This window comes from Bufo gargarizans, chromosome 6 (assembly GCF_014858855.1).
Source record: "Bufo gargarizans isolate SCDJY-AF-19 chromosome 6, ASM1485885v1, whole genome shotgun sequence".
Lineage (NCBI taxonomy): Eukaryota > Metazoa > Chordata > Amphibia > Anura > Bufonidae > Bufo > Bufo gargarizans.
In genome coordinates, this window is record NC_058085.1 from 102272113 (window position 1) to 102282315 (window position 10203).

A 10203-nucleotide genomic window follows, 5' to 3' on the forward strand; every position below is an offset into this window, starting at 1 on the left:
GGGAGCAGGATCCTGGAAATCTGGACCATTATATAGAGGGGAACAGGACACTGGAGGTCTGGACTATTCTATTTAGGGGGGAGCAGGACTCTGGAGGTCTGGACCATTATATAGGGAGGAGGGGGGAGCAGGACCCTGGAGGTCTGGACCATTATATATTGGGAGTAGGGGGAAGCAGGATCCTGGAGGTCTGGACCATTATATTTAAGGAGAAGGGGGGATCAGGACCCTGGAGGTCTGGACCATTATATTTAAGAAGGGGGGAGCAGGACCCTGGAGGTCTGGACCATTATATTTAAAGAGAACGGGGGAGCAGGATCCTGGAGGTCTGGACCATTATATAGGGGGGAGCAGGACCCTGGAGGTCTGGACCATTATATTTAGGTAGAAGGGGAAGCAGGACCCTGGAGGTCTGGACCATTATATTTAAGGAGAAGGGGGGATCAGGACCCTGGTGGTCTGGACCATTATATTTAAGAAGGGGGAGCAGGACCCTGGAGGTCTGGACCATTATATTTAAAGAGAACGGGGGAGCAGGATCCTGGAGGTCTGGACCATTATATTTAAGGAGAAGGGGGGATCAGGACCCTGGAGGTCTGGACCATTATATTTAAGAAGGGGGAGCAGGACCCTGGAGGTCTGGACCATTATATTTAAAGAGAACGGGGGAGCAGGATCCTGGAGGTCTGGACCATTATATAGGGAGGAGCAGGACCCTAGAGGTCTGGACCATTATATATTTGGAGTAGGGGGAAGCAGCATCCTGGGGTCTAGACCATTATATATGGGGAGTAGGGGGAAGCAGGATCCTGTAGGTCTGGACCATTATATCTGGGGACTGGCGGTGGAAGATTTAGGGTGGGAGGTCTAGGAGGGGTGTGGGTATGTTTGGGTGGGAGGTCCTGGAAGGGTGTTTGGGTGGGCGATCTGGAAGGGGTGGGGGTCTGAGAGGTATGTGGGGGTGGGAGATCCGGGAGAGGGGGGCCCATAAAAAAATGTTGCTATGGGGCCCAGTCATTTCTAGCTACGCCCCTGGCTACAATAACACGACCATGGTGCTTTGCAGATCCGCAAAACACGGATACCGGCCCATGTGCGTTCTGCAATTTGCCGCCTGCACATGCCGCCGCTGTCATAGAAAATTCCTATTCCTGTCTGCTATTGCAGACAAGAATAGGACATGTTCTATTTTTTTTGTTTTTTGTGGGGCTGTGGAACGGAACTACAGATGCAGACAGCACACGGTGTGCTGTCCACATCTTTTGCGGCTCCATTAAAATTAATGGGTCTGCACCCGTTCCGCAAAATTGAGGAACGGATGCAGACTCATTCATGCGGTCATGTGAATGTAGCCTAATTCAGTGAAGGATAGGTAATGGTAGGTTTACTAGGCTGATTGCACTACTTATTCCTCTCAGTAGGTGGCGATGTCAGAGTGCTATTGGGATACCAGGGAAATGTTTGATGAAAAATGGTTGTGTAGGAGTATCAGCCTCATACAGTATAAAACATGCTTCAGTGTCAGCTCCTCCGATTAAACACTAAGGCCCCCACACGGGCGCGTATTCTGCGTGGGTGCAATGCGTGACGTGAACGCATTGCACCCGCACTGAATCCTGGCCCATTCATTTCAATGGGGCTGTGTACATGAGCGTTGTTTTTCACGCAGCACTTGTGTGTTGTGTGAAAAATCGCAGCATGTTCTATATTCTGCGTTTTTCACGCAACGCAGGCCCCATAGAAATGAATGGGGCTGCGTGAAAATGGCATAGCATTCGCAAGCAAGTGCGGATGCGGTGCGATTTTTACACATGGTTGCTAGGAGATGATGTTAGTAATAATGGATGAGCAACCCCGGACCCCATTGAAGTCAATTCACTGTATTATTTTCCCTTCTAACATGGTTATAAGTGAAAATAATAGCATTCTTAATACAGAATGCTAACTAAAATGTCCATTGAGGGGTTAAAAAAATAAATAAAAATAAACTCACCTCATCCACTTGATCGCGCAGTCGGTATCGTCTTCTTTCTTCCTCTCCTGCAGGACCTGCAAAAGGACCTTCGATGACGTCATCGCGCTCACCACGTGGTGACGTCAGTGCAGGTCCTGCTGCATGAAGATGACGTCATCGAGGGTCCTTTTGCAGGTCCTGCAGGAAGAAGAAAGAAGACGATACCGGCTGTGCGATCAAGTGGATGAGGCGAGTTTTTTTATTTTTTATTTTTAACCCTTCAATGGACATTTTAGTTAGCATTCTGTATTAAGAATGTTAGAAGGAAAAATAATAAAATCAACAGAACACCTAACCCAGACCTAACTTCCGGGTTCTGGTCTGGGTACCACCTTCATTTTTTTATTACGCGCGTGCAAAACGCATTGCACTCGCGCGGAAAAAACGGAACAACGGAACGCAATCACATTCAAAACTGACTGAAATTGCGTGCCTACCGGTGCGGGTTTGCCGCAATGTACCCGCAACGCATCCGGAGAAAATCTGTGAGGCCCGTGTGAAAGAGGCCTAAGGGTTGGTCTACATATCAGTATTACTATTGCCAGAATCCAACAGACTGACAAAAATATCAGTGTGAAGAGTGGCAATCATATGCCTATGCTGCCCTGTCTTAAAGGGAATCCCCCCTTTACAGCAATTGTATAGTATACATATAAAATGTCGACTGACTACATAACAGCCTTTACGCATTGTATACTGACTTTGACATACATAATGCATTTTTTTCTCTATACAGGTCTAATACTACAGAGTGCATTGCATCCTGGGAGCTCAGACTACACAGTTATATCTGTATTATAAATCTTTTCATAACCAGTTGGATGGCGCTGTGATACAGCACCTATAGCGTGTGTAATGCCCTATTCTACTCCGGATGCCTCCTATTTTAGGATTTTTCTGGTTGGATTCTGTATGTGAACTGGATAGTGTCAGACGGTAGGAACACACCCCTTAACCCATTCAAGACTGGACGATATTCCGTTTTTTCTCCCAGCCTTCCCGAAGCCATAACTTTTTATTTTTCCATTTACATAGCCATATGAGGATTTGTTTTTGTGGGACAAGTTGTATTTTCTAATGGCACCATTTACGGTTTCATACAACGTAGTGGGAAGCAGGAAAAAATTCCAAATAGGGTGGAATTATAAAAATAAAAAAAACTATTCTGCCACTGTTTTATGGGTTTTGTTTTTATGACGTTCCCTATGTGGTAAAAATGACCTGATCCCTTCATTCGCTGGGTCAGTACAATTACAACAATACCACATATGTATAGTTTTTCTTGTGTTTTAATAATGGAAAAAGTGAATTTTTTCTTTGCATAGCCTTATTCTGACCCCCATAATTTTATTATTTTTATGTGTATGGAGCTGTGTGAGGGTTTGTTTGCAGGGCAATCTGTACCTTTTATTGATACAATTTTGGGATCTGTGTGACTTTCTGATGACTTTTTATTCATTGTTTTGTGGGAGGCGAAGCAAGCAAAAAACAGCGAAGGGATAAATATTTTTAGCTTTATTATTATGGGCGTTTTTTTTACACACACCAATGCCCATGATGTTTTTTTTTTATTGTTTTTGCATTTTGATTTGGGGGAAAGGGGGGGAGATGATTTTAATAGTTCTTATAGGGAACCATAACAATCAATCATCAGATTGCTTCTCTCATAGATTCCAATGCATTAGCATTGAAGTCTATCAGAAATACACTATAAAGCAGATTTATCAAAATGGTGTAAAGTAGAACTGTCTTAGTTGCCCATAGCAACCAATCAAATTCCACCTTTCATCTTCCAAAGGAGCTGTCAAAATTGGAAGGTGGAACCTAATTGGTTGCTATGGGCAACTAAGCCAGTTCTACTTTACACCAGTTTTATAAATGAACCCCATGTTCCTATGGAGTCCTGCTACAGGCAGACTCTCCATAGGAACTAATGTGCAGCAGTCTCTTGTCACTCAGGAGGACACAGTCTGCAGCACACTGCATCCAGCTCCCATGATCCTCGACACAGCATTTGAGGGGTTTAATGAATGTGTGCGATCGGCGTTAACGTCAGTGTAATGCTGAGTCCGGTTATGTAATTTTTATCTTCATACTCACTTGCATTCCTACGCTGTGCTTCCACAAACCAGCAGTAAAATGCTTTGGCAGGACTCCTCCTTGAGTCCTCTCCATTATGTGTGTGAGCACAGCAGTCCTCTCAATGCATTTTACTGCAAGTCAGTATGAGGATAAAAATTACTTAACTGGAATCAGCATCACTTGCTCTATACGCTACTTACTCTAGTTTGGGAGGTGTTTCGGAGCTCACAGATTCGAAAAGAAATGGTAACACCCCTTTGTCAATTTGCGCATATATTTCCAGTAGGAATTTGCGCATATATTTCCAGTAGGAATAACAGAGGAACAGTGCAGCTCCACAAGCAAATGCTCAAACATTGTTATTCTAAGGAAAATACAATACAATTACTATTCATTAATGGCATCCTGTTAGCAAGATTTCTGTCATTATGTGCCACCTCAAGCACATGTGCAGGGTGCAGTGCAGTGGTTGGGTTTGGGGTGGCCCCAACGCTATGCTGGGTTCCCCGGATACCATCAATGTGTCACCACGTGTTGCTGCTATCCAAAAAGGATGGTAAGGCATGGTGCCCCCCAATGGGAAATAGGTCCAGAGAGTCAGGGTCTGCAGTAAACCAGGGTGCTTCTTTACAAGAGGAACTCAAGTGCAAAACAATACAGGCGAGGCACTGGCCTGGCTTTTCCAATCTCCTCCCTGGCAGAAGAAGGGTTTGATGCTGAGGAATGGCCTGAGATAGCTGTCCCTCTCTCTCTCTCTCTCTCTCTCTCTTTCTCTCTCTCTCAGAAGGCTGGTACCCTGGCCTCGGTAGTCTGGCTGGCTCCTTGGTCGCAGGTCTGGTGACCCATGGTCTTTGGCTCAGTATCCCTATCTAAGCATCTTCTTCTAGCATGAGCAGTGTCGGACTGGGGTGCCTAGGGACCACCAGTGGAAATTATTCTAGGGGCCCACCCTACAGCTACCAAAAATAAATATTACTTGTTAATTTTTCAGGCTCATGCACATGAATATTTGTAGTTTAGCACACAATACAGTGTGCAGAACAGAATGGTATTGTGCACTGCTCTATATCAGATTGTTTCTCATTAAGCAGCTCATTGTAGTTGACAACCTAATCTGTTATGGTCCCTTTACACAGGGCGACAGAGCAGGAGCTTGTTGGGAAGGAAGCGTTCCTTCCCGACAATTGCCTGCTCTTTAACCCTTTAAGGACCTCTGCCATACATGTACGGCGCCATAGCCGCCGAGTTTCTGCTATTTTAAAGAGCAGAGACCGGTGGCACATGTATTCAATCAGCCATAAGGCTGATCGCATACATTTTCCCTTTCAGATGCTGTGGTCAAATGTGACCACGGCATCTGCGTGGTCTGGAAGCGGAAGTCGCGCACTTCGGCTCCGGTAACAGCGTTTCCCGACTGAGATCAGGGAACCTGTTACATTGATCCAATAGGCTGAATCTTCAAGCAGGCTTCTGTGCCTATTAGATGACTATACCAATACAGGCCATTAGGTGGCAGCATTGTATTGGTATAGTGCAAATGAAGTGCTCAATGGTGTCTATATAGACATCAATAAACACAATAGGCAATCTAATGATAGTAAAAAAATAAAAGTTAAAAAAAGTTTTTGCAAATATAAAAAAAAAGTTCTCATCACTCCCTGTAACGGATCACCTGGCACCCCGACTGAGTACCTCCGTTGCTGGATGCTCCTAGCGTTTCCTGAGGTCTCCAAGCACTCTGGCAGACACCACCATCACCGAACCGAAGAAGCAGATAAATCCTCTTCAAGCATATGAATGCTGTAGACAGTGGAATAGGAAACCATACAAATAGGTTTACGCTCCTAGCAGTCAAACTGGAACAGCATACCATGAATCCTCCCCCCCCCCCCCCCCCCAAGAATGAGACGACACTTCACTTTGAGGGTTAAAACAGGAACTGACTGTACTTCAAGTACAGCCTCTTTTATTTACAACCCACAAACATAGTACTGCCCACAGGGTTTTGAAATGCAGCCAATCAGTATATTACAACACATACAATGTAATAAGGGTCCATTCACACGTCCGTTTTTTCTTTCCTGATCTGTTCCGTTTTTTCAGGAACAGATCTGGAACAGATCTGGACCCATTTATTTTCAATGGGTCCTGAAAAAAAACGGACAGCACAATGTCAGATTTTTTTCAGGACCCATTGAAAATGAATGGGTCCAGATCTGGTCCAGATCTGTTCCTGAAAAAACGGAACAGATCAGGAAAGAAACAACGGACGTGTGAATGGACCCTAAGTACAACAACCAATCGTTCACGCCCCTAGGGGACCAGAAGGGAGACTGCGACACAGGACAGATACAACACATCCCCACAATGCATCATGGTTTCCTTCTCTCGGTCCTGGAGACAACCGAAGAGCAATCCAATTATCTCTCAGGACAAAGGGAAATCGCCAATACACATGTGGAGACAACAGGACAGACATCACCATTTAAACACACAATGGGACAATAGAGACACACCCAGCATATTCCTCCCCTCTGTCTAGCCACTCAACTATCTCCCAAGCTGACAAGTTACACTTATTATAAATTGTTACAACTTTGTGAGTTTACATTGTCCATACATATAACTTACATCAATTTAACCAGTATAACTTGGGGACAAACCTATCCAAAATTCACTTGAATAGGTTCAGGGGTTTAAAAGTTAGTATGGGCCATAATCCTGAGGCAAGAGGCTTTTAAACAGGCCTCTCCAAAACCCAGTGGCGAGGTTGGTTTCGCCACACTCCCCTTTCCTTAAAATAAAAATAAAAAACAGCCAATTTGTCATTTTTTGTCACTTCAACTACCCAATAATTTTTTTTCATAAAAAGTGATCAAAAAGTCGCACACACTTCAAATTGGTATCACTGAAAAGAACAGATCGTCCAGCAAAAAATGACCCCTCACACAGCCCCGTACACATAACTCCAAAAAAGTTATAGGGGTCAGAATATGGTTATAAAGAAAAAATTCCGCAAAGATTTTAATTTTTTTTCAGTATTAAAATGCAAGAAAAATTGTACAAGTGTGGTATTGTTCTAACCATACTGATCTGGAGAATGAAGATAACAGGTCCATTTTACAGCATAGAGTACAGTGTAAAAAAATTAAAATAAAAACCTTTATCAGAATTGCATTTTTTCCCAATTCTACCCCATTTGGAATTTTTCCCTGCTTCCTACTGCATGGTATGCAATCATAAAAAATGCCATTAGAAAGTACAACTTGTCCCGCAAAAAATAGGCCCTCATAAGCATATGTGAATGGAAAAATAAAAAAGTTAGGACTATGGGAAGGCGAGTAGTGAAAAACGAAAACGCAAAAATGGAAAATCCCAGGGTCCTTAAGGGGTTAATTGAGGAGAGCGCTGTATTTACATGCAGTGATCTCCATTGTATGGGGAGCAGTGATCACTACTGTCATTGTTCTTCCCCATACTGACTAGTTGTTTGCTGGCCACAGATTGTGATTACACGGCACAAACTTCTTTCAGTAAATGATCATTTTTATTTGCGCACAAACGATCTAATTACGGTACCCAATGAATGAGCGTTTTGTTCGTTCACCAGGTAATCAGCCTACATGGCATCTACCACAGCCAGTACGCCAAGGAGCTACTAAAGCGAGCAACACAGTAACCTGTTCACAGTGAACTACACTGTGACAATATGTCTATCTTTATTAAATTTTTTACATAATAAAGCATTTTAAAAAAAAAACATGTTTCCATTTCTGAAAGCCATATGTTTTTTTATTTTTCTGCCAATGATCTTGTGTAGGGGCTCATTTTTTGCAGGAAGAGTTGACATTTTTTTGGTGCATATGATTTTTTGATCGTTCAATATTACACTTTTTGGGGGCAAGAGGACCATAAAAAGGCATTTTTTTTAATGGCATTCACCTGATAGGATAGGTCATGTCATTTTTATAGAGCAGGTCGTTATAGATGCAGCGATACCTAATATGTCTATATTTTTTTTATTTCTTTTAATGGATTTTCTCATCTCAGACAATGGGGGCATATTGCTAGGATATACCCCCATTGTCTTATAGGTGCGGGTCACACCTATGCTGGGACCCACACCTATATTGAGCACAAGGCCCTGAAAGTGTCCCATAGAAGTGAATGGCAGCGGTGGCCGGTCATTAACAGTGCGTTCCCATTAACTTATATGCGGAGACCGCTTGGTGGTGGCCACACTGAAGTCCTCCAGCCACTACCTTGTGGGGCTCAGTTACTGATATAGATGGGACCCACATCTATATGACAAGCCATAGACAAGACAATTCCTTTAAGATTTACACAGTGAAAAATATCTTTTTGTGTTACCATTTTCTCAAAGCCATATTTTTTTTTTTTTTATTGGCGATTGTCTTCTGTAGCATGAGGTTTGATTGGTACCATTTCGGAGTACGTCTGATTTTTAGATTGCTTGGCGTTAGACTTTGTTTTGGCACTGTTTTCATTTAGTTTTTTTTATGGCATTCACCTGAGGGGATAGATCGTGTGATATTTTTATAGAGCAGGTCGTTACAGACGCAGCAATACCTAATATATGTCTGTTTTTCTTTTTTTTCTGTTTTTTATAATTTTATAAGACCTTATTATGGGAAAGCAGACTTTTATTTTTACTTGAAACCTAGGTATCCTACTGTATTTTTTTACATTTACGTCTTTGGAGCTGTGTGAGGACTAATTTTTTGTACTATATTAATACCGTATGTTGGAGTGTGTATGACTTTTTTTTAGCAACGTTTATTAAAATTTTGTAGTATGCAATCATAATTGTGATATAAAACTACAGCATGTTGCAGGAAAACTACAACTCCCAGCGGGTCCTGAAGGTTTTGCATCTCACAGGGCATGCTAGGAGTTGTAATTTTCAGAGGGGAATGCAGTAAAATGTGAAATTATATTTTTATTAAACTATAGATTTACCTATATTGCATACTGTTTTGGGGGACTAGTGGCAGCCTGTGATGTCCACCACTGAGTCACAGGCAACTTCTGTTTGATGGGGGACACAGCAGCACCACCAGCACGTCTACACACTCTGGAGCACAGTAAAAGCCCGCCGCTGCGCTCTGCAGACTCTAGAATATGGGCGGGCGGCAGGGCTCTGTGAGGACACAGCGTGCATGCAACGCAGGGAGTGAGAAGGAAGCGCAGGCACCGCACCACATGTATTAAGAGGCGGGTCCTGCTGCCCACTGAAAGATGGCAGCGCCAGACGCCAGCATGACTGCAGGGCAAGTTAAGTGGCAAGATGATCAAATCATCTCGCCACCTTCTGTATGTCTGTGTAGCTCTGATCTTCCTATTGAAGCTTGTCAGAAGAAATCTGGGGCTGCCTGCCACTGCTGATTAATACCTAGCCAGAGGTCGCACAATTTTTTTTCCAGAAGATTAAAAGTACTGCTCTTAACAATTTTGAGGAGTATTTTTAGCTGAGGAGTAAAAATTTTGCGGTAATTCACATATATAATGCATAGGCCTATAATGCATAACGGTATGAGGCTGATATTTCTGCAGGGAAACCATTGCTAGTCTCCCATTCAGAAATAAGCGTAGACAATTTTACATTGACCACTGCTGCCATGCGCCCACCTGACGCTGCCATACACTGTGCCCACCTCATGCTGCCATACACTGCGCCCACCTGACGCTGCCATACACTGCGCCCACCTGATGCTGCAATAAATTGCGCCCACCTGACGCTGTCATACACTGCGCCCACCTGACGCTGCCCTGCACAGCGCCTACCTGATCCTGCCATACACAGCGCCCACCTGACGCTGCCATGCACAGCGCCCGCCTGATGCTGCCATGCACTGCGCCTGCCTGACGCTGCCATACACTGCGCCCCCCTGACTCTGCCATGCACTGCGCCCTCCTGACGCTGCCATACACTGCGCCCACCTGACGCTGCCCTGCACAGCGCTCACCTGACGCTGCTATACACAGCGCCCGCCTGACGCTGCTATACACAGAGCCCGCCTGATGCTACCATGCACTGCGCCCGCCTGACACTGCCATACACTGCGCTCACCTGACTCTGCCATGCA